At 44.6% G+C, this 24351-nt stretch overlaps 1 long non-coding RNA gene across 1 annotated transcript; it reads right to left on the reverse strand.

The window, feature by feature from the left end:
- Positions 1 to 4129: 4129 nt before the first annotated feature.
- LOC310705511 lies at positions 4130 to 12328 on the reverse strand. The gene is made up of 3 exons (XR_014525356.1): positions 12263 to 12328; positions 6261 to 6411; positions 4130 to 4232 (listed from the first exon to the last, which is right to left on the reverse strand). It is a non-coding gene; the product is annotated as an uncharacterized lncRNA (long non-coding RNA).
- Positions 12329 to 24351: the final 12023 nt, after the last annotated feature.

A 24351-nucleotide genomic window follows, 5' to 3' on the forward strand; every position in this document is an offset into this window, starting at 1 on the left:
CCAGCATGAATGGCAGCAGATATAGATACTTCACACAAAATGTTTCTTGCTTTGTACAATATTTCATCTGCAGTAAAAGTCCATTTCTTTCCCCCTTTCTAGCTTGGAAACAAACAAAAAACTGCACAAATTGATGGGACAGACTGCTTTACCAAAACAAATCACCTGGGATGCCCACTTTAATTGTTTTCCTTCCCCCTGCCTTAGAAAGCTTTGCATCTCCCTTCTTGAAAAATGTGGGCCATATTGTTCAGAAGCATCATTGTCAGATTATCTCACGGAGCTGCCTGAACAATCCATCTCACTGACCACAATGACTTACCTGCAGCTTCTCCTCTACAGCCATCTGAAATCTTGCTTACTGATGTTCTCAGACCCTCCAAGTGTCCCTATTTTCCAGGGACAGTCCCGGTTTTATGAAAGCTGTCCTGGTTTCTGATTTGATCCCAGAAAGTCCATATTTTCCTTAAGATGTCCCTATTTTCATCAGAGAAATGTTGGCAGGTATGCAGTTATGCGACCCCCTGAGCCAAGCCAATAAATAACTACACAAACTTTAGAAGACATCTGAAGGCAGCCCTGTTTAGGGAAGTCTTATTTTTTTAATAACTGGACACATCTGGGGCAGCGGCAGATTTAGATATTTATGGACTTCCCATCAGCTCCAGTCACAAGGCAACTGGTCCAGGATGATGGAAGTTGCAGACCAAAACAATTGGTTGAACAATCAACCCTCTTCCCAGGAAACTCTGGGAACTGTGTCTTTTGGAGGGGGAATAGAGGTCTCCTAGCATCACCCAGAGTGGTTGTGGCAAATCATCACCATCATCATCATCATCATCATCATTATGGAATAGGACATCCCTATTTTCATCAGAGAAATGTTGGCAGGTATGTGTTCTTTCACTTTCTTGTGCTAAGTGATGAAGTAGAAGTTCAGCAGAAAACGTGGACCCTGGTCATGACTGAACAGTTAAGAACATAAGAATAATCGCTAAACCAGACAAATGATCTAACTAGTCCAGCATCTTCTTTTCTACAGTGGCCAACCAGATGTTCATAGGAAGCCGACAAGCAGGACCTGAGGACAACGATCCTTGTTCCCCTGCTACTGTTATTCAGAGACACACGCTTCCTCTAATCCTGTAGGTAGTAGATCACCATCAAGGTTAGTAGTAGACATTGATAGGCTTAATCCATTTCTGAAACCATCTACATTATAATATTTTAAATTAAATTTTCAGTTTTTACAAATTCTCTTAAAATACAATAAGAACAAATAATCTCATATCCTTTGACTTCCCATCCACCCATGGTGTACTTTTATTCCCTTATAAAGCTGCTGTGTTACGTATATTTTACCCTTATGTTTTATATATCAGTTCTTAATTATTGAACTACAAATTCTCATCTGTTGCTATACTTCAAATCCTGCATATGTTTTAACAGAATCATGATATTTTAAAAAAGATTCCACAAAAGATTTCCATTCTTCAAGAATACCCCCCCCCATTTTGTTCTCTAATTCTCACAATTACCATCTAAATGGGTGACACAAGAAGTGGGGAAGTGGTCCTTCTTCCTTCTCCTGGCCACCACTTCCCCCCTTCAACCCTTGTCCCCAGCCAATCCCTGCCCCCTGGGATTCTCAGATAAGTGAAAAATCTCCCTCTCACCACACTTCTTTCGTGCCAAATATACATTTGCCACAACATTCATCACCACAGCTATGCAGGTATGACCCATGTTTCCAGACCCAGATTTGTCAGTGTAGGACATATTCTTCTCTCTTTACTGAGAAACATAGAAAAAGTTGTCAGTGTTCAAATCCTTTATTGAGTGACTGACACAACTTAGACTAAGGCTCTCGTAGGAGAAGCACAGCATTCACTCCGCATTTTCAGAATGAGGCCTTTGGGACAGATAGCTGTGTACAGACATCAGCACAAACCTTCACTTAAGGCTGAGCCGTGAAAAGACTACGGGACGTTCGAAATGAGAGAAGAATATCTTCTTCTTTCCAGATCTTTACCCTGTGACTTATTGCTGAAGTAAAGATTTCAGAGAGATCAAGAAGGGCTTTATCTGTGAGCTAAGTTGCTCTGAACATTTGTTCCTAAGTGAACTATTCCCCTAGGCTAAGCTACATGTTGCCTCCCCAAACACGCACACACAATCGTGATAGTTATATATTACCTGCATGATATTTTTGTACTTATACTCATCCTCATCCTGTTTCACAATTGCGGGTAGTTGTGAAATTAATGAATGGTAAAAGGTAATACCTTTACTAGAAGCAATTAATACCTTTATTAGGACCAATCTTTTATTAGGATCAATCTTTATTAGGGTGCACTCTCAACTTTAGCTCAATTTCCCACGTGCAATAGGGGTCCAATACCTCTGTAGGCTAAAAGGTAAAGGACCCCTGGATGGTTAAATCCAGTCAAAGGTGACTGTGGGGTTGCGGCGCTCATCTCACTTCAGCCCAAGGGAGCCAGAGTTTGTCTGCAGACAGCTTTTCAGGTCATGTGGCCAGCATGACTAAACCGCTTCTGGAGCAATGGAACACCATGACAGAAACCAGAGCGCACAGAAAAGCCTTCCTACCACAGTGGTACCTGTTTATCTACTTGCACTGGTGTGCTTTCAAATTGCTAGGTTGGCAGGAGCTGGGACAGAGCAACGGGAGCTCACCCCGTTACGGGGATCCGAACTGCTGACCTTCTGATTGACGACCCCAAGAGGCTCAGTGGTGTAGACCACAGCACCACCCTTGTTCTTTAATACCTCTGTGCAAACAGTTTGCCATGGTGCTGGCAGGCACAGGATGTCCAGAGAGAGGAATTAACTCTTTTTTTGGTCAAAGGTAGACTTGTAAGTTAGGAAAAGGCTTGTCCATCAGTCCTATGTGTCTCAGCTACTCCTAGGTTGGCACCTGATGAGTCAGGTTCTGCAACAGAGAGGTCCTGCCCCTGACCTCATCTTATGTATCTCCCCTATGGTGTGTAACCTGTTTCTGTTCTTCCCACTTCACTCATCTTCTGGTCCTGGGAGACAGTGGAGCAGGAGAGGTGAAGACAGCACGAGAAGCTTCCTCAACTCTTCTTCACTCTCCAGTTTTGCAGCTTCTCCTGCCTCTGCTTCTCGTCTCCCAGCTGCTACAGGCTCCCCCAGATCACCAATCCCTTATTCCAAGTCACTCTCCAACCCCGCCGACTCCTCAGTATCCAGCCAATTCCGGACAGAGTCTGATCTGTAGTATTTGGTGTGAACCACACACTATTTCTCTCCAGTGTGGTGTAGTGGTTAAGAGCGGTGGACTCGTAATCTGGTGAACTGGGTTTGATTCCCTGCTCCTCCACATGCAGCTGCTGGGTGACCTTGGGCTAGTCACACTTCTCTGAAGTCTCTCAGCCCCACTTACCTCATAGAGTGTTTGTTGTAGGGGAGGAAGGGGAAGGAGATTGTTAGCCGCTTTGAGACTCCTTAGGGTAGTGATAAAGCAGGATATCAAATCCAAACTCTTCTTCTTCTCTTCTTCTCTCCTCCAATCTGCATATGGTGACTGTCAACAGCATTTGCTTTGGAATTTTTATCAGCGAAGTTTTCCTTTTGCTTCACGCTGAATGGAATTTGAAAGAGCAGGGAAACTGAATCGGAAATGCATAAATCCCATAGATCAGAGTGGTGCTGCGCTGCATTTCCTAGTCACAGACTCGTAAACACATCTTGATGGATGCAATAATGGAATACTGAATGGTATAGTTTTTGTAAAATATGCAGGGATTTATGATATGTAAAATGAACCATGGAAAGAGAAGAAGAGAAGTCATTGGTATCTTAAGGATGCAAAATGAGTACTTTAAATTGTAAAACAGAAAATCTAATTATATATAAATATAAGGAAATAAGAAATGTAGAGTTTCAAGGTACCACGAGGGTCATCTAGTCCAATCTCCTGCAATGCAGGAATGTTGTTGGACTTCAACTCCCATTGGCCTCAGTTGGCAGGTGCAATGGTCAGGGATGATGACAGTTGTGGTACAGCATTGATGTGCAAGTTTACATACCTCTGTTTTAGGCTGACGATGATCACACTGAAGCAGTTTTATAATTTTATCTTGTTTCCTTTTCCCCCTCAAGCCTGCATAATTTAAATATATGTGGTCTGAAGCCTATAAGAGGAGGGCGTTGATTTCTCCTTCTTCTGGAAACCCAATACCCAGTTCCTAAAAGAATGAAGCGTGAGTTGATGAATTGCCCCACGGAGTAATATGACTGCGCTTAAATCTGACAAACCATGCAGGTAAAGTATTCATTACAAATTTGCGCTGACAGATCCGAAGGACAGAAACCTTAACAATGTGCTGTTTAAAACAGCTATCCGGTTACCTAGCTGCCTGATTTATTTGTGAAGTGTACTTTGCAGGAACTGTAAAGTCTGTGGGATATCAAACAGAGAAGCGATTTAGTTGGACAGCCAGGAAACATCAGGATACTTTAAAACTTCCCTGATGAGGGAGGCACAGTAATGGAGCTGAACTGTAGACTCCTTCTGGCAACATGTTTAGCCTTTTACAGGTTTTAAAAGGGGAGAGAAACATCCCCCCCCTCCTCTTAGCAACATTACTCTCCCACAGACTCCTGTAGCCAAGGCAGGCGCTCAAGGTAATGAGGCTCAAAGACAGATCATCCTTAAAGTGGGTCTCTCTTTCAGGCATTTTCTCCACTTATTCCCTCATGAAGCAAGACAGTCGGTGGAAGCAAAATCCTCATTTTATCAGAGCTCTTGCTGTTTATTATACGTGCAAAGAGGTACTTTTAGCAGAAGGCTTTTGGCTATCGAGGGGCACGGGGGACACAGTTACTCCTCTTTCAGCTGCGAAAAAGACAAATTCCATGTTAGGGATCGTTGGGAAAGAGATTACAAAACAGAAGCAAAAACCTACCAATATCGTAACGCCATTACAGAAGTCAACAGTGCAACCACATGTGGAATACTGCGTACAGCTCTAGTCACTGTAGCTTGAGAAGGATAATGCAGAGCTGGATTTTTGATTTATGTGGAAGTGGTTCAGTTTGAAGTTTTATTTATTGTTTTTGAGTAATTTTGTTCTGCTTGTAATTGTGTTTTTCCCCCCTTGATGCAAGGCAGCCTGGTCATTATTTTGGCTATGGATAGGTAGCATACAGATAGCGTGATGTCAGAATCATAGAGTTGGAAGGGACCCTGAGCGTCATCCAGTCCGACCCCTGCAATGCAGAAATATGCAGCTGTCTCTTATGGGCTCAAATCTGCAACCTTGATTGCGCTGAGGTAGGAAGGCGCTGCCAGCTTTTATGCTTTGCTGGCTGCCCGGGCAGGCATGCAGCCATTGCCCCTTTCAGCCACCAAGGCACACACCTCAGATAAGGCCATACATTGGCCAATTTGGACTGCAGCAGCTGACAGGCACTCGAGCCAGGAAGCCAAAGGGAATTCTCTCAATGGACGCCTGGCCATGTGCATTGTGTTCTTACTGCCCTGGGATGGCAACCAGGTGCCCACCTAGTGAAAGGGGTAAGCAACCATTATTGTGAGGCTTCAGGGAATCAGCTTCCTCCCCCAGGGCAGCGAACAAAGGATCAAACAAAAGGAACGCCTTACCAGTTAGAATCTTCACAGTGAGAGAACAAAGAACATGTCTCCTAGAAATGGCGGTGCTCCCAGTTAAGGATTTCACCTCCTTCAGTCCCTGCTAATCTATGTCACTCCTATGTCTTGTAATCTGAGCTTGTACCCTCTGTGCTTTCTGTTCTGACACTTTCTGAGCTCTCCTTGACTTTGGAGAAGGGGAGGTGAATGCTGTCCAGAGACTGTGAATCTGTTAACCCTCTCTCTCCCAGTGTTTTTTCTCCTAGCTATTGCCCATCCAGTATTTCCCAGCTTCTGCCTTCTGAACTATGTCCCTCTGCAAACCACTGTTCCAAATCTATACTGTCCTCCTGCTCCTGGGAAGATTCAGGATCAGGGGGAGGGGGTAGCTCCCACCATTCTTCCTCAGTGCAGCCCTCCTCAGCACGGTCCCTGACAATTATTGGCACCATGCTATAACCAAGTGAGCTACCCAGCTGCAGTATGTATCTATATATGCATGTATGCATATTGCTCTGGTGCCCCAAAGAAAATAATATGGATCCTTCTCTGGGGATATAACTCCATAAACAGGGTGCTACCGCCAAGGCAGCTCTGCATCTTGTTGCTATTAGGCTCTTACCTTTGATGAGGTGGTGACCTAGAGAAGAGCTTGAAAATGATTTACAGATGAATTTAACTCCGAGTAGGCTTGCTCAGATGTATAAGACTGAATGAGATAAGTACTGGAGCTGCAATGAGGTCAAGGGTACGTTCTTTTATATGTGGTGGACCTGTGAAAGGGTAAAAGAGTATTGGGAAATAATTTATAATGAATTGAAAAAATGTTTAAAAGCACTTTTCTATAATAATAATAATAATAATAATAATAATAATAATAATAATACCTCACACAAAAATCCGAGTCCTTTTTGTTGGGGATAATTCAGATGGAAATTCCCAGGTGTCAAAAAAAGGTTATTTATGTATGCCACTACAGCAGCCCATGTTTTGTTAGCCCCCAAATGGAAAACGAGCAAGGTCCCAACTAAAGAAGAATGGCAACTTAAGCTTGAAGACTGAACACATAGAATAAGAGAACAAGAAGAACATTCATTTAAAGAAGATTGGAAAATGTCTATTGAATATATGGGGGGAACTTTGTACACTTGAAAACCTTGGCAGTATTAAGATAAATTCAACAGTGTGAATAAGTTTCGATGGAAGTAATAATGGAATATTGAATGGTTTAGTTCAGGCTTCCTCAACCTTGGCCCTCCAGACGTTCTTGGCCTACAACTCCCACGATCCCTAGCCAGCAGGACCAGTGGTCAGGGATGATGGGAATTGTAGTCTCAAAACATCTGGAGGGCCGAGGTTGAGGAAGCCTGGTTTAGTTTATATAAAATGAACCATGGAAAGAGAAGAAGAGAAGTCATTGATATTTTAAGGTTGTTTAAATGAATATTCTAAATTCTAAAACGGAAAATTTAATAAAAATTAGAGGGAGGGAGGGAGAGAGAGAGAGAGAGAGAGAGAGAGAGAGAGAGAGAAGGGCCTGAAAATGCCCTCTGGATGGGCAGGCTGGTTATGGGAGCAACCATTCCTTCAAGTACTTTGCTTCATTTAGGTTTTTAAAAGGCAAGCACCTACACTTTGAATTGTGCTTGGAGACAGGCAGGAAGCCAGAGAACTTCTCTTAATACCAGCAACATACCTTCCTACCAAACCACAACTAACCAATGATGTAAAACAACTTGTTTAACCCTCACTCGTCAGCTGCACTTGGTACTGTTCTTTTTTACTTTGCACTCAAAATACCCTCCAACATCCCTCAGATGAAAATAGGGACCTTCTGTTCTGCATCACTGCCTGAGCATTTCTTCCTGGTCGAGTACAAAAGCTATTAGAGGAAACACTTGAAACTGCCGTATTTTAAGCACAGAAATCTTTGAATTTATGCATTGCATTTAGGGAAGACCGAGGGGATAAGAAAACCCCAAATCAATAAATACAACTAAGTGTGTGTGTGTGTGTGTGCGCGCGCGTCTGTGTGGAGACTATGTGAAGTCATCATGCATTTAGGATTATTTTGGAAGTATGATAACTTTGAACAACATTATTGCTGTGATTGTGCAGGTGTATGATATGATATGATATGTATATATCCAGGGACATATAAACTTGTGAGCCTTGGGGATGGATACATAAACATCTCCTTTTTATCGTCTCAAACTTCTGAGCAAATTAGGAATATGTAAGCACCTGCAGCTTCCTAGTGTTGTGGTGAATCTTGGATGGATCAGCTGCACAGACCCCCCCCAGGACCTCCTCCCCCAGTTGCCCTGGGACTCCACCCCAATGCACAAAATGGGGAGAACCATCAGATTTCAGAAGGCACCACTGATTCAGTTCAAGGGAGAGATCAATGTCTTTCCCCCATTCATGGGAGAAGCCAGGCAGGTAGGTACTTTGGAGAGAGGCCTTTTTGCTCCAGAGGACCCCCCCCCCTCACCTCCCTAAATTTTCTACCTCTCTAGGAATCTAAAGGTAAAGGGTAAAGGGACCCCTGACCATTAGGTCCAGTCGTGGCCGACTTTGGGGTTGCGAAGCTCATCTCACTTTATTGGCTGAGGGAGCCGGTGTACAGCTTCCGGGTCATGTGGCCAGCATGACTAAGCCACTTCTGGTGAACCAGAGCAGCGCACGGAAACGCCGTTTACCTTCCTGGCAGAGCAGTACCTATTTATCTACTTGTACATTGACGTGCTTTCAAACTGCTAGGTTGGCAGGAGCAGGGACCGAGCAACGGGAGCTCACCCCGTCGCGGGGATTCGAACCGCCGACCTTCTGATCGGCAAGTCCTAGGCTCTGTGGTTTAACCCACAGTGCCACCCACGTACCTAGGAATCTATTCTGGTTCATTTTAACCCAGAGAGAGAAAGCCAAACTGCAGGGTTAGATCTCTCTGCATCTCTCTCAAAGCAGGAGCCAATGAAGAAATACCTGTGACACACACAGGTGGCGACGGCCCAGAGACAGCTCCCAAATGAAACTGGCAATGAAAGGTGAGACAGCAATGCAACCAGCATCATCAACCTTTTATTCGACCGTCAGTCAGAAAAAAGTACATTTGTCAATACACAGTTAAAAACTCCAGGAAGATTTTAGAACTTAGCCAACACTAAAATGGGCTAAACAGATAGCCCCATATCAATACAGTCAATTATAGTCTTACGACGCTTAAAAGCTAAAAAAAGAAATTTGGCCACCAAGGAAGGTATAGCTCTAGTGACGTTATTCAGGAAGTGTAAAACCTGGTTTTCTCCGGGTAGGAAGCTAGATTGACATAGGAGTGGGTCTATAAAATTTTGTCTAAGCTCTGCATAAGAAGGGCAAGTCAAGAGAATGTGTTCGGTGGACTCAACCACACCCATGGCACAATGACAGGTTCTCTGGGCGTATGGTACTCCCCTGTACCTTCCCCACAATATCGCAGAGTCAAGGACATTTAATCTAGCCGCTGTAAGAAGTCTACGGTATTCCACATAGTGAATTTCTGTAAGGTAGGGGGCTGGTATGGTCCGATAAATCTGGTCCCCTAGGAACATCCCTGGTTTTACCTGGGCTATGTCCTCTTGTCTGGCAATGTCACTCAGTCTCCGGGAGATCACAGCTCTAGCTTGATTGTACGTCATAGACTCAAAGTAAAGGTGAGACAATCCACAGGATTGAACCTCGTTAGTGACCTCCCTTTCCGACGATGATTGGAAATCGTCCCTCAATATCAAGGGGACAATACCCACTGGTTTAAAACAAAGCTTGAGCCATAGCCAGAGCTTTGTCTTCAAGGCCACATACCGTAGAGCTTGCCAGCTGATGCAAAGAAGGTGGGTTTGGATGCAGAGCAGACACTCCCCGTTGTGTGTGATGTTGCTGAGCTTCTCCTAAGAGCTTGCAAAATGAGAACCCCAAGTAGGTTGGTGCTTCTCTCTTTGCCTGACCAGGAGATGGAAGGAGCAATGAATGAAAACTTGGAGAAAGATTTGAGTTTTTTGAGTGGGGAGGAGGAGAAGGAAAGACTTGCATTGGGAATCTGGGACCCTGCATGACAAAGTGAGAAGCCACCATGGCTCAAGGGTTTTCACGAAGGTCTTGGCATTTTCGTGGCAATTGGAGACTATGATTCAGAACCGTATTATTTATTATGAGCTGCCCTGGACTCTTGTGGCAAGAAGAGTGGTTTATAATAAATGTGATCAGCGTTGTAGGTGAATGAGTTGTTTGGGATACACAAATTCCCTGTCTTCCTCTTATTAATGTCTTCCATTTGTCTATGGAATCCAAATTTGAAACTACCATAAATTGATTTCATTACAGATGTGATTATCATCTAGGATTTTTTTTTAAAGGTTGACATTAGAATGGTGAATCTCTAAAGACTGCTCCATATCTTCTCATCAGTGAGTGCCCTAATTAATCATCCATTCATTTCAGTAACAGTAATGTATCTTGCTCAGTCTCTCTTCCTATCCCTCCATTGTGCGCTCTCTCTCTCTCTCTCTCTCTCTCTCTCTCTCTCTCTCTCTCTCCCTGGGTTTATAAACCAGTATATTATCAAGAAAGTGTTCCCCAGTCCACAAGACAGACTCTTACCCTCTTATTTTGTATAATAATACTTAGCTTGAATTAAGGATAATGAGCATAAAATGTTCTTTTTAGACAATCCTCAATTATTTACACAACCAGAAGTTCTAATTATTTATGCTGTCTAATTGCTTCTAAAGCGAACCACCAGGAGAACTCACTTTGCAAAAGAATGCTTGTTTGGTTTTTGTTGGCTAGCTGACAAAAGAGTTCATCCTCCTGGTATTTCAACATTTAGCAATTTTCTGGACAGGCACACAGACAAAATGAATACAATTGTGTTTTAATTTGATTAAGTGATGTCAGTGTAAGCAGAGGCAGAATCAAGATTCTGTTTAATAGCTGCAGTACAATTCACGACCCATTATCCATCTCAAGCCCCTCTGATTTCTTCATAAAACTGCAGGTTTTTGTGGTAGAGTGTTGGTTTATTTTTGCTTGGACAAGCTTCCAGGATTTAATTTGTGGCAATGATCACCAAAGCTTGGCCCTCAAATATGTTCACAGTTCCAGTGATTAATGTGAGTTTCCAGCTGACCAGGAAAAGAAAATGTTCTGGCCTGTCCTTATGCCTTAAATGGGAGCTCAAGCTAAAGATGATCAGCAGGTGATAATAATGATGGCAGGAAGATAAACACCTCCACACATCATAGCCACAGGAATAAGGACCAGCTAAAAAGCTGGCAGCTGTAAGAACAATAGAATATATTTGTCTGGACTGTCCAAATACCTACTTTGTATGCCACTGTGTACATGAAATAGCTGTTTTGCACATGCAACGCTAATGGAATGCTGCAGGAAAATGATAAAAAAGTAGATTCACAGATGGGTCTTCCATACATGCAATAGATTCAGGTTCGGACAGTATATTAAAAATGAGATTATTTTCTATGAATGGGGATGACTGATCTTCTGTTCTGTCTCTGAATGCATATCTGTTGTTTTGATGCAGTAACCATAGTTCTATTAAGTGTGTTCTCCTTCATGGAGAGCCTGTGTTGCGGTGGGGGCTACCAGGACACTCCAAAGTTGGGGGCAGGCTAATTGATCGTTGGCCACTGATGCGATTGGGGCTTCCCCTTGTTGTTGGGAAGAAGTTAATGTTGCCATTTGTTGATTGACAGCCATAAATGCTAAAACTCCTTGCACAGGCTAGGGCTTCCTCTTTTCGCCCGTGCATCGGATTGCCCGTCCCCCCCCCCCCTAGAATTAGGGTTGTTCGCTTTGACCTTGCTATGCCTGTCATGGGGTCGTCTGCTCTTAGGGCAGGGGCCCAGTTGGAATTTTGTCCATCTGGCTGATTGGCTGGGGCCATTTGGTTTTTGCCTACTGCGTAGCAAATTGTCACAACTTGTAAGGTTGCGGTTAGGCATTGGTTTATGGTTTGGTTGGTTGAGGGGCATGGATTGGCTGTGCCTGCCCCTCTAATGCTGCTGCTGCAAGGGATTCCGTTAAAGGAATCAGGGGCTCACTATTGCTCGTCCACTCTGTCAAGGGGGCTCGGGCCATAGCAATGAGCTCCTGGTTGCATTTGGGGAGGGCTGAGGGCAGGTTCCCTGCTCCGTCGCTACCCCCAAGTGTATTCCCCTTTTCTGACTTTCGCATCGTGTGGAATGTCAGTCTGTCCCCTATGGGGGGGCAGATAGTCGCAACCAATGCCTAAGCAACCACTCACATTTTTGTATTTTAATAAAGTTGTGGCCAAAATTATGCCAAAAACCTTAAACAAAAATTCTGTGTGATATGTGAGTTATTGGGGTGGCCCTGGGGACATCGACATGCAACTCTTGAATAGCTTGCCTAAAATAGCCTTCTGAAGCTGAGCTACTAAATCAGCAGAAGTTATTCGCACATCTTTGCCTCCTGTGAAAGATAATTAAAATAAACTTTGCTAAAAACAAGCCGCTAGATCTATTATGTCCAAAATTTTGCAAGTATAAGTAATATAAATAATGACACACACACACACACACGCACACACACACACACAAAACACACCTCTTTGTAACTTTGCTTTCATCACTGCTAGGCCACAGCACTGGATTTAGGGACAAGAAATTAAAATTGCATTTATCCTCATGCTTTTACTGGAAGTACTGTTGAAATTAGCAGGCTTGCGCTTCTTAAGTAAACTTGCTTGGAACTGAGGCGGCAGATCTCCCTCTTTGCTGTAAGCTGGCCTCCAACGTCTGATATCAGGCAGTTCTGGAATGGGCACCCTCGAGAGTAATGCATCGCAGCAGCACAGGATTTCCTGACGAAACACAGAACTAGTCAAGTCAAGACACGGACCAGAGTGTGATTTTCTGTATTATGTTTTCCGTTCGTTTTCACAGCTTGATATAAAGGTTCACAGCAATCCATTCTGTCCACAGCCACTCTAGGCAGCCGTCCCATTTGAAAGAATAGAAGTGGCGCACTCAGATCTATAGATTGTGGTTCCTTATATAGTAGGATAACGGCAGGGGGAGAGTAAGAACAGAAGTTTCACACAATCTCATGCTGGAGACTTGATGGCATAGATGTTAGCTGATTTCTCTCCTCACCTTCCAATACCTATGGTTTAGGAAATGAAGCCAGGGAAACCAGTTGTTTAATGTCAACAGAACGGAGATGGATGCTTTATCTGTCATGGATGCTTTAGCTGCGATTCCTGCATTGCAGAGGATTCGACTAGATGGGGCTCGAGGTCCCTTCCAACTCTGTGATATTATATACAGTGGTACCTCAGGTTACAGACGCTTCAGGTTACAGATGCTTCAGGATACAGACTCCGCTAACCCAGAAATAGTACCTCGGGTTAAGAACTTTGCTTCAGGATGAGAACAGAAATCGTGCAGTGGCAGAGTGGCAGCAGCAGGAGGCCCCATTAGCTAAAGTGGTACCTCAGGTTAAGAACAGCTTCAGGTTAAGACTGGACCTCCAGAACGAATTGAGTTCTTAACCCGAGGTACCACTGTATGTCTCTGTCTCTGTCTCTCTCTGTACACACACACACACACACACACACACACACACACACACACCTTGGGTTAAGAACTTAATGCATTCCTGAGGGTAGAAGATTAAAGAGGTGCTGCCCGGGTGTGATTCATCCCTGAGAATTTTTCTCGCTCTCCTAAGGCAACGATCCCCTGCGATGTCATCTAGCGGGCTCAGGGGACAGCCCAATTTACAGGAAGTAATGTAGGGTTGCCATATTTCAAAAAGTGAAAATCCGTACACAAAAGTTGTTGAGCTATTTTTAAGGAAATTTGCCAAAATCTAGACTTCCAACAGAATGCGCCTGGATTTTCACAGACATGTGAGCCATTTTCGGCCGGACACTGTTTCTGACGGCCGAATGCAGGGTATGCCTGGCAAATTCTGGATGTATGGCAGCCCTATTGCTTTAGCATTAACTCTGGAAGTGTATACTCAATTCTGACCAAACTAAGCCTCCTAGAGCAAAATATACAGCAGGAGGCTTAATTTAATTAGAATTAAGCATACATTTCCAGAGTTAACACCAAATACATTACCTCTGGTAAATGATCTACCATAGCCACTGGAAGGCCATGAAAATTTGTGTCCCGGGCTTTTTAGACTCGTCTACCCAAGTACTATAAGGGACGTGGGTGGTGCTGTGGGTTAAATCACAGAGCCTAGGGCTTGCCGATCAGAATGTCGGCAGTTTGAATCCCCACGATGGGGTGAGCTCCCGTTGCTCAGTCCCTGCTCCTGTCAACCTAGCAGTTCGAAAGCACGCAGTGCAAGTACAAAAATAGGTACCGCTCCGGTGGGAAGGTAAACGGCGCTGCTCTGGTTCGCCAGAAGCGGCTTAGTCACGCTGGTCACATGACCCAGAAGCTGTGCGCTGGCTCCCTCAGCCAGTAAAGTGAAATGAGCGCTGCAACCCCAGAGTCATCCACAACTGGACCTAATGGTCAGGGGTTCTTTTACCTTTACCTTTAGCTAAGTACTATTCGAAACCCAAGGGATGTATTGGTTGCCAGATGTGAAATATCTTGGAATTATTTTCAGCTCTCTTACCCCACTATAAGGCTCTTTGAGGGACTGTTAAACTCAATGTTAAAATGTGCATCCTGCACACAGAAGCTCCTAGGTTTGTCTCGAGTATCCTCACCCAACTGGGCCCTGGGCAGCAAGGCTGGGAAATCCCAACACCCAAAGCCTCTTGCTAGCCAGACTAGGCACCACTGGGCCATACAGACCAATCAGTCTGCCCATCCCTATATGCTCCGTAAAGTTAGGAAGAGGGGAGAAATTAACTGTTCCTGTAATTAAAATAGTTATGAAAGGGGTTATAAAGTTTGAAGAATCCTCGTATTTATAGTTTGCTGCTTTATAGGCAACCAGCCACTTTTCTCCTCTTGTTGATGCCTAATAAAACGTCAACATGGTTAGCTTAGCGCTAGATCTGAGGGCTAAATGTATGCTGCATTTGAAATCAGATGATAAATCTTTTTCAGAAGCCGAAAAATAAATGACAACCTCGGGTTTACAACAGCTGCTGTGGTTGAATAAACCATGAACTTTATATTGTCAGGCAAGTATCTCAGGCAAAGCTCTAGGCACATCTCAAAGATGTAGGATATTAAAAAATAATTCGGTTTTTATTAGCCATGGCTTACTGCTGAATAAATTAAAAGAAACTTTTGATGGATAGTGTTATTGGTGTTTTGCTGTAGTTTAAAAATGCACCCTGTGCTGTCATGTGATTGATAGATTTGGTTGCTACAAGGTTTCCTTCTGTTTCAAAGTGTTGGCAAAAGTCCTGTTTAAAACGATTAAGCCAAGTCTAGTTTCTCAGCATCTTGTTAGATAGCCAGCATCCCTTACTTCCGGTAAGGGGACTGGGTGGCACTGTGGTCTAAAACACTGAGCCTCTTGGACTTGCCAATCGGAAGGTCAGCAGTTCGAATCCCTGTGATGGAGTGAGCTCCCGTTTCTCTGTCCCAGCTCCTATGAACTTAGCAGTTTGAAAGCACGCCAGTGCAAGTAGATAAATAGGTACCACTGTAAATGGTGTTTCCTTGCGCTCTGGTTTCCGTCATGGTGTTCTGTTGCGCCAGAAGCGGTTTAGTCCTGCTGGCCACACGACACAGAAAGCTGTCTGCAGACAAACACCGGCTTCCTCGGCCTGAAAGTGAAATGAATGCCACAACCCCATAGTTGCCTTTGACTGGACTTAACTGTCCAGGGGTCCTTTACCTTTACCTTTTTCTACTCCCAGGTAATTGTGCATAGTACTGCAGCCTTATTTTATTGAGGGTATAATAAGGTAAACCCCATCTCCTAAAGTTTAGGAGTGAGGGTTTCAAAACCATTTCTGCCCTTCTTTCTCATACTAGATCATCATGAAGCATGATGGCACTAAGTCTGAGAAGCTGGTGAGTATTGGGGTCTTCTATATTTAGTGCTTGGCAACGTTGTGAAGGTGTCACTTCCATAAACAGGCCTCCGTGGACACTTGCCGCAGCATGTTTGCCCCAAAGGTCCCTGACTTAACTCTTTTTGTGATCAAATACCTTGTGAGCATAATTTCAGGCATCACCAGCAGATTCTGGACCAGTCAGTCTTCAGGGCACTATTACCATGGACTCCACAGTGGAAGCAGAAGGACTGCCAAACTTTGCTGTTTCCCAATGCTGCCATTGCATCTTAAGGAGAAGACATCGTTAGGAGGAAAAAGGGCTGGGAGAAATGGATGTTCATACAATCTCTGCCCTTTCTTCTTACTGAGAGATAAAAACTAGATGCAAATAATGTTGTGATTTGCTTTTCCTTGCTAACCAAGTTGAAGAGTGCACAACAGTCCTTCTTAAGGAGAGTATGTTCCTTACACTGGGAGAATTTCCTTTCCTTTAAGAAGTACTGCAAAAACTCTTCAAAAGAAAGTGTTGGAATATAATCCAGTGGCGTAGCGTGGGGGGTGCAGGGGGGGGGCCGGCCGCACCGGCCGCAACCTCTGGGGGTTAGGGTTAGGGGGCGCAAATCCACGGGTTAGGGGGCGCAAATCCACTGGTTAGGGGGCGCAGATTACTTGCCTTGCCCCGGGTGCTGACAACCCACGCTACGCCACTGATATAATCTACTTCATTGTAGAACCAATCTTTCACACATGCTACTGACTATCACTAGTAGTATCCTGAAGTTCACATATAAGATTTCCGGGAAATGGTTGTATTAACTATTGTTTATCTGCAGAAGATAGAAGTCATGCTTATGGTATAGTCTAATACTAACACCAAGCAGATTGGTCTCAAGAGGAGATGGAAGCTCTTACAGAAATGGCAACTGAGCATTCTCAGTACAACTTTCAGAGTACAACTCAAAGTACAGTTTATCAAAGGCAACAGTTCTGCACAGTTGTGATAGAAATAGTGAGGAAGGACAGCATCATTTCACTCATCATAGACAATGTTACAAAGTAGCATGCATATGACCTAAAGCAGGGGTGGCTAACCTGTGGTCTCCAGATGTCATGGGACTCCATCTTCTATCATCCCTGACCATTGGTCATGCTGGATGGCAGTGATGGAAATTGGAGCCTTCACTATTGTCCAGTCGGTGGAGCATGAGACTCTTAATCTCAGGATTGTGGCCTTGAGCCCCACTTTGGGCAAATAGATTGCTGAATTGCAGGGGCTTTCATGGTTCCTCCCAACTTTACAATTTTATTATTCTAACATCTGGAGGGCTACAGGTTAGCCATCTCTTGCCTAAAAGTTGGAATTTACAAAATAATTGCTGAAGTACCATATTATTGTTGTTCTTTAGTTGTTTAGTTGTGTCCAACTCTTCATGAACCCATGGACCAGAGCACGCCAGGCACTCCTGTCTTCCACTGCCTCCTGCAGTTTGGTCAAACTCATGTTTGTAGCTTCGAGAACACTGTCCAACCATCTCGTCCTCTGTCATCCCCTTCTCCTTGTGCCCTCCATCTTTCCCAACATCAGGGTCTTTTCCAGGGAGTCTTCTCTTCTCATGAGGTGGCCAAAGTATTGGAGCCTCAGCTTCAGGATCTGTCCTTCCAGTGAGCACTCAGGGCTGATTTCCTTAAGAATGGATAGGTTTGATCTTCTTGCAATCCACGGGACTCTCAAGAGTCTCCTCCAGACCATAATTCAAAAGCATTTACAGCATATTAGCTTGACCCATATTTGTGTGTATGTGTGTGTTTTAGGAAAAAACTTGGGTCACAGAGCACATATTAGTTTACTGATCTTTTTTGTAGCACGCTTGACCTGAAATCCTATATTGGCCTGGCATTCCCAGCGTATTTTTAAATTTGAGTGTGTTCTGTACCATGTAGACTTGGTAATGTGGATCAATTGGAACTGATCTGTATGAATGCTAACTTTGCCAGCTGGCCTTGTCTTCATATGGCATTCTCCTATGACTTTCCTTGGCTTTTTGCTTGAATTTTGATGAAGATTAATATAATGCTTCTAATTTATTTTTAATGTATCCAATGGTGAATCAATTATGCATGGGAGCCATCATAGAATTGGTAAGCAATATTAGCTGCATAACAAGACTATTTCCAATTCAAAAAAGCACAATTTAATTAATAAGGGGGGGGGAAGTCATGTTACACATTGATCAGACAAGATTTTTGATTAACAGAAGAGCTACATGTCGTCAGGATGCAGCCAGGAAACCTCACGGGCTCTATCCTCACTTTCCAGAAAAATAATTAGTTTTCAAGCTAAAATTTTCCCTGGTTGGTTTAATTAAAAATAGAAACAGGCAAATACTCAACAGCAGTAAATGGATGCCAATGAGTTATCTGCAGATCTAGAGATCCTTCAACTCGAGGAATATTAAAACAAATTTGCAGTGTTCAGACTTATTTCTTTTCCTTGTTAACTTAATTTTGCATGCATGTGGCTGTGAGAGACAGGGCGCTTCCATTAATCCTGATTTGTTTGCTGGGAGATTTGGCAATGTTGGCTATTTAATGAACATACATTCTGATTTGTTTGCAGGGCATTGAAGAACATAAGATGAGCCGTGCTGTATTGGGCCAATGGCACATCTTCTCCAGCATCCTGTTGTCACAGTGACCAATAGAGGCCTCTGGAAAGCCCACAAGGTAAGGTAAAGGATGCCTAGATGGTTAAGTCAAGTCAAAGGCGACTATGGGGTTGTGGCACTTGCTTTCAGACTGAGAGAGCCGGTGTTTGTCCGCAGACAGCTTTCCATGTCATGTGGCCAGCAGGACTAAACCACTTCTGGCGCATGGAGCACCATGACGAGTGCCAGAGTGCAGCTCTACTCCCCAGCAGTGAAGGGGTTAACACTCATCATACCTATTAAAGGTAAAGGAATCCCTGACCGTTAGGTCCAGTCGTGGCCGACTCTGGGGTTGCGGCGCTCATCTCGCTTTACTGGCCGAGGGAGCCAGCGTCCAGCTTCTGGGCCATGTGGCCAGCAGGACTAAGCCGCTTTTGGCAAACCAGAGCAGTGCTCAGAAATGCCGTTTACCTTCCCGCCAGAGCGGTACCTATTTATCTACTTGCACTTTGATGTGCTTTCGAACTACTAGGTTGGCAGGAGCAGGGACTGAGCAATGGGAGCTCACCCTATTGCGGGGATTCGAACCACCGACCTTCTGATCGGCAAGTCCTAGGCTCTGTGGTTTAACCCACAGCGCCACCCACGTCCCCATCATATCTATTAACTGCTGGTTAATAAACTGACTGATTGATCATATTGATTATGTGAGTACAAAATTAAGTATAATAATAAAGTGTAATAGCTGGGGTAGGGAGGGAGCACTGAGAATAGATATATATTTCAGAAACCTCATGAAATACCACCCTGCCTGTAATGATGATTTTAGAACCAGGTGATGGAAGTCGCACACTAAAATATCTGGAGGGCACCAGGTTGGGGAAGAGTGGCTTATAACAATGCAAAAGACGACTAAGGGAGAGGATGCCAAGGAGTGACAAACACTTCAGGGAAAGAAGAACTAGAAAGAACGAAGGTATCAAGGGTACTCTGTGAACAAATGCAATAACTCATGCATAAGTTATTTACTAATATCCTTTTTTTGTACTTTCAGTTAGCTTTGAGGACAGAGATAACATGCATCACCCAAAAGAAGAAGGATTCTGTTAACTTCTACGTCAATCTGTCTAATTGGTAGCATAATTAACCATATTCTGTAACAGCTCCATATTGTAGGCATAATTTAATGGAATTTAAAAGTCATGTTTATTTTGCAAACCCAGATATAACAAACTGCACGACTCAGATCTACTTTGCTTATTAAATGAATTTAATTAAAACCAAACTTTCATCAACAGCTCAGAGGAAAATATTTAATCTTCAGCACTCTTGCAGTGAAACAAGGATCTCCAGAAGAACTCAAATAGCAGCAGTATTTGAAAAGGAGATTATATATGTAGTAAATATGTTCAAACCGTGTAAGTGTCTTCTATTTGGAGTTGTGTCAAAGAGGGAGAAAAAAACCAGGTGCTGATTATACAAATAAGATAGTATATCATATTGGCAGATTCCCCAAAGGTTTGCCCTTGGAACACTCCAAATGAGGAAATTATAGATGTATTATCTTTCAGGATGTCTGGAATTGGATATCTGAAGGGTCTCAGACAGGGACAATCTTGCTCCGGCTAAAGCAGGGCACTCCAAGGACATTAACCAATAATGAGCACTCACACTTTACATTGCGTGGACAGGCGGAATCCCCAGATCCTGCACGGTCCCCCCGTCATGTGGAATAACGACTCAAGACATCGTGCTATGGGATTAAATTGGCCACAACTTTATTAAATTTCAAATGTGGGTAGACCTTGGCTCAGGCATTGGGCGTTCTCCCTCCCCGGTCCCCAGCCGGGGACCTAGGGAGCATCAGGGTTATCCAGTGTGTGTGGGGGGGATGGGCCGGCTCTGGAGAACATATGTTCAAGCAGAGATGGCCGCCCCCGTAACGCCGCCGCCGCAGGAGAGAGCAATGACGACCTTTCGGTGTACGGCCAAAGCCTCCCTTCAGAAAACCCCTTTAACGGGGAATCCTGGTATCGTCGCCGCAGGAGGAAGATGGACAAAAGGATGCCGCCCAAGGCCTGATACCGCCAAAGTTGTGACGTTTTGCTACGGGAAAGGCGAAACCTGCCAATGCAGGGAAATTCCTTTCCGGCCCTTTAACAGCGACCTTAACGTAGCAGCGCCCGCATACCTGTGAAGAAAAGGTAACCTGCAAAACCTGTGAAGAAAAGTTAACCTGCAAAATAAGACATTAACTGAGGGTGGGTAGGGTGGGAGAAGCTCTGGAGCCAAGTGAGGATTCCTAGGTAAGATCCTCCCTCTATTGTGTGGGCAGGTAATCCCTCCCCTACCTGGCCTGGTCTCCTTGGCAACGCCTCCCCCAGGTGGGATTGGACAACTGACTGAGGTAGGTGGAGACCTCCAGGTATCCCACCTGAGGGAAGGTAAAGCCAAGCCTATGCTGTTGGGGCCGCTCCAGATCTAGGGGCTGCACGCGTCCACGCAAAGGGCACCCCCCGTTTTAAGCAGGGAGCGGTCATTGTGGGTGCCCTTTGCGGGATCACGTTTCGTGCTACAGTTCCCAGGGATCTTACTAGCAAACAGGGACTGGCTTGCCTCTCAGGGTTAATTTTTGGAGGGTCACACCCAGCCTCAGTAATCAAGTTTCTTGCTGGGAGGTGGGGCCAGCCCCATTTATAAATGGGGGGTGGAGCCGACAATAGCCATGGAGTCGGCTCTGGAAATTCACCCTCCCTACCCTCCCTCTGGTTAATGTTTTCTTGTTTGCAGGTTAACTTTTTATTCCTGTTTAGCGGGCACTGCTACGGTCTTTTGCTGGTTGCGATTGAAGGACCGGGAAGAAATTTTTCTGCATTGGCAGGTTTTGTCTTCCCCGTAGCAATTCTTTACAACTTTGGTGGTTATGGCCTTGGACAGAACCCTTTAGTCTATGGGGGGGGGGGCATGAAGTGGTGACTCACCCCCCTGCGGTGGCAATTCCAGGGTCCCCTCTTAAAAGGGGTTATATATAATGGGTGTCACTGGCTGTGACGATTAACATATGAGAGAGTGCTGGAGGTGAAATAGTTAAACAGGTTGCCCAGTTAGGACCCATGGGGGTGGAGTCAGAGGGACTATAAAATCAGCTCTGGGGGGAGTTCGTTGAGGAGTTTGTTGGGAGTTGGGCGGTTGGTTGGAGTGGGAGTGAATTGGGCTAGAGTTGTGGGTAGGTTGAGATAGTGTAACGAAATAGGCTGAGTCAGGAACAGTTAGGGACTAGGCAGACAAGTAAATATCTGAGAGGTGGTTTAGTGAGGGAGAGCAGGTAGCGGGAGTTATAGGTCTGGATAGGCACCCCATGAATGTAATTGACTGATACTGTTTATGAAACCACACGCTTGTTAAATTGCAATAAATAAACAAAAGTTTATGTTTCAATTTAACCCTGACTGGACTCAGTATTGTCCCAGGTAGGGCCTGGGTGGTGGCAGCGAGAAATAAAGTGGTGGCACAGGGATCAATAGATGGTGAAACGTCCAGGGACCCTGTGTGATCGCCACACTAGCCATACACTAAAAGGTTGTCAGTGAGGGGGCTAGGGCTTTCTCCACCTGGTCATGCAATGCCTCCTTATGCTACTTGAGGGATATTTACAGTGCAGCCAAATCAACAGTGCATGTTTGCTAGATAGGCACATAATAGGAGCTGAAGCTCGCAGAGTTTTCCTGAACAAAGCTGCCGACAGGAGTGCCATCTCACCCCAGGATTGTGGGCGCCCCCTGCTGCAATGTGGATGTACGGCACACCCTTTTTCGTGGGGAGGGGTGTGGGCTTGGAGGCAGAGATACTCTGCTTCTGTCTTATTCCCCCCCCCCAAAAAAAGGGTGCGTTGCTGGCTGGCTGTGGAGGACAGAGCTGAACTGCCTCTCTCACTGTGGCTGCAACAGTTCAGCTCTGTCCCCCACATAAGTCCCTACCAGAGAGGAACGGCAGATCAAGTTGATGGATTATGCTGAAATGGCTAAAATGGCCAGAAGAATCAGAAATCAGGAAGACCAAAATTTTAACAAGGAACAGAGGAAATTTATAATTTATCTTCAAAACCATTGTAAGCAGTTGAAATCATTAGTAGGATTGGAATTACACTTGTAGTTTAATGGTGAATTGTGGACACAATGGAGAGGTAAAAGATTTGGATTATTATAAAAGATGCAGGAGGAAATGATTAACAATAGGACCCACAAAGGGGAGGGAAGAGGGAATCTTGTTTCTATGTTGTATGTTGGATATGTGACTGTAAAATTTTAATCTGAAAAACCAAATAAATCATTTTTTAAAAAAGTGTGCCTCGCTGGCTGGCTGCGGAGGGCGGAGCTGAACATCTTCTCTCTTGGAGGCAGCGGCACTGCCACCTGCCGGCTTTTCTCATTGACTTTGTGGGTGCCCACCCCCCATAATTATATTATTGTGGGTGCCCAAGCACCCATGGCCCCCTGGTCTTGGCTCCTATGGCTGCTGTATCTGTTATTCCGCAATAGATTCTCCGAGTGAGTAAATGTTATTTTTGCCTTTTACAAGACTCTTTGTGTGGTTATCGTTTTAAGGGGAAGAAAAGTCTCCCTTAAAGCATCCTGGATTACTAAACCAAAACTAAAACCAGCATACCTAAGCTTCCTTTTAAGCTGCAAAGGGACAGCACTCTGCTGAACTCACAAATGTGAGGAAGGAAGGAAGGAAAGAAAGATAATACAGTGGTATCTTGGTTCCCGAACTCAATCTGTTCTGGAAGTCTGCTCAAGTTCCAAAACATTCGCAAACCAAGGTGCGGCTTCTGATTGGCTGATTGGCCCCAGAAACAATGCCGACAGCCGAAATGGCCATTTGGCTTCCAAAAAACGTTAACAAACCAGAACACTTACGGTACTTCTGGGTTTGCGGAATTCAGGAGCCAATTTTTTCGGGAGCCAAACCGTTCGGGAACCAAGGTACTGCTGTATCTAATAAATATATCCCAGCCTAGCATCTATACACAACCCAGCACTACTGAAAGGACAAAGCAGGTCAGATGATACTTCCTATAAAGACTTTCAAATAAGGCTCATACTCTGGCTCAGAGCAACAAGAGATCAGCTCTTGCTGGCTACCAGTTTCCTCGACCTCCAGTTGCATGGGAGCTGGTGATCACTAGATGACTAGCATACCAGGAACCAAATGCATTGCATGTCCAAACCCTACTTGCTGCCCCAAGGATTTCCCTTGACATCCCACTTCAGTTGATGAAGCATCCTGGCTTGGCATTATGACCATCCACTGTCACGTCTGTTAGGTTGTCAGGAAATGGGCCTCAATTTGGATGGTTCAGAAGGAGCAGGGTCCACGAAAAGGGAATGTGGGGCTTTCCTTTAAGTTGACGAGGGTTTTCTTCTCTCCGCCCTGACAAAGAGGGCCTTAAAAGTGCTTTCCCACTAGCAGAAGACAGCATCACCCCAGCACGAATCCTGGCCGTGGTAGCTCATGAACAGATCAACGTCTCCAAGAAAGGTTCTCCACCTCCATCGTTCTGCCCGGACACTGAGGTCCAACGCCGAGAGCCTTCTGGCGGTTCCCTCGCTGCGAGATGCCAAGTTACAGGGAACCAGGCAGAGGGCCTTCTCGGTAGTGGCACCCACCCTGTGGAACGCCCTCCCACCAGATGTCAAAGAGAAAAATAATTACCAAACCTTTAGAAGACATCTTAAGGCAGCCCTATTTAGGGAAGCTTTTAATGTTTAATAGGTTATTGTATTTTAGTGTTTTGTTGGAAGCTGCCCAGAGTGGCTGGGGAAACCTAGCCAGATGGGTGGGGTATAAATAATAAATTATTATTATTATTATTATTATTATTATTATTATTATTATTAATCACAACTTGACATGACCACAAACTTGACATGAGCCAACAGTGTGACGTGGCAGCTAAAAAAGCCAATGCAATTCTGGGCTGCATCAATAGGAGTATAGCATCTAGATCAAGGGAAGTAATAGTGCCACTGTATTCTGCTCTGGTCAGACCTCACCTGGAGTAC

Source organism: Podarcis liolepis (assembly GCF_965112155.1).
Source record: "Podarcis liolepis genome assembly, chromosome: 4".
NCBI classification, from domain to species: Eukaryota; Metazoa; Chordata; class Lepidosauria; order Squamata; family Lacertidae; genus Podarcis; species Podarcis liolepis.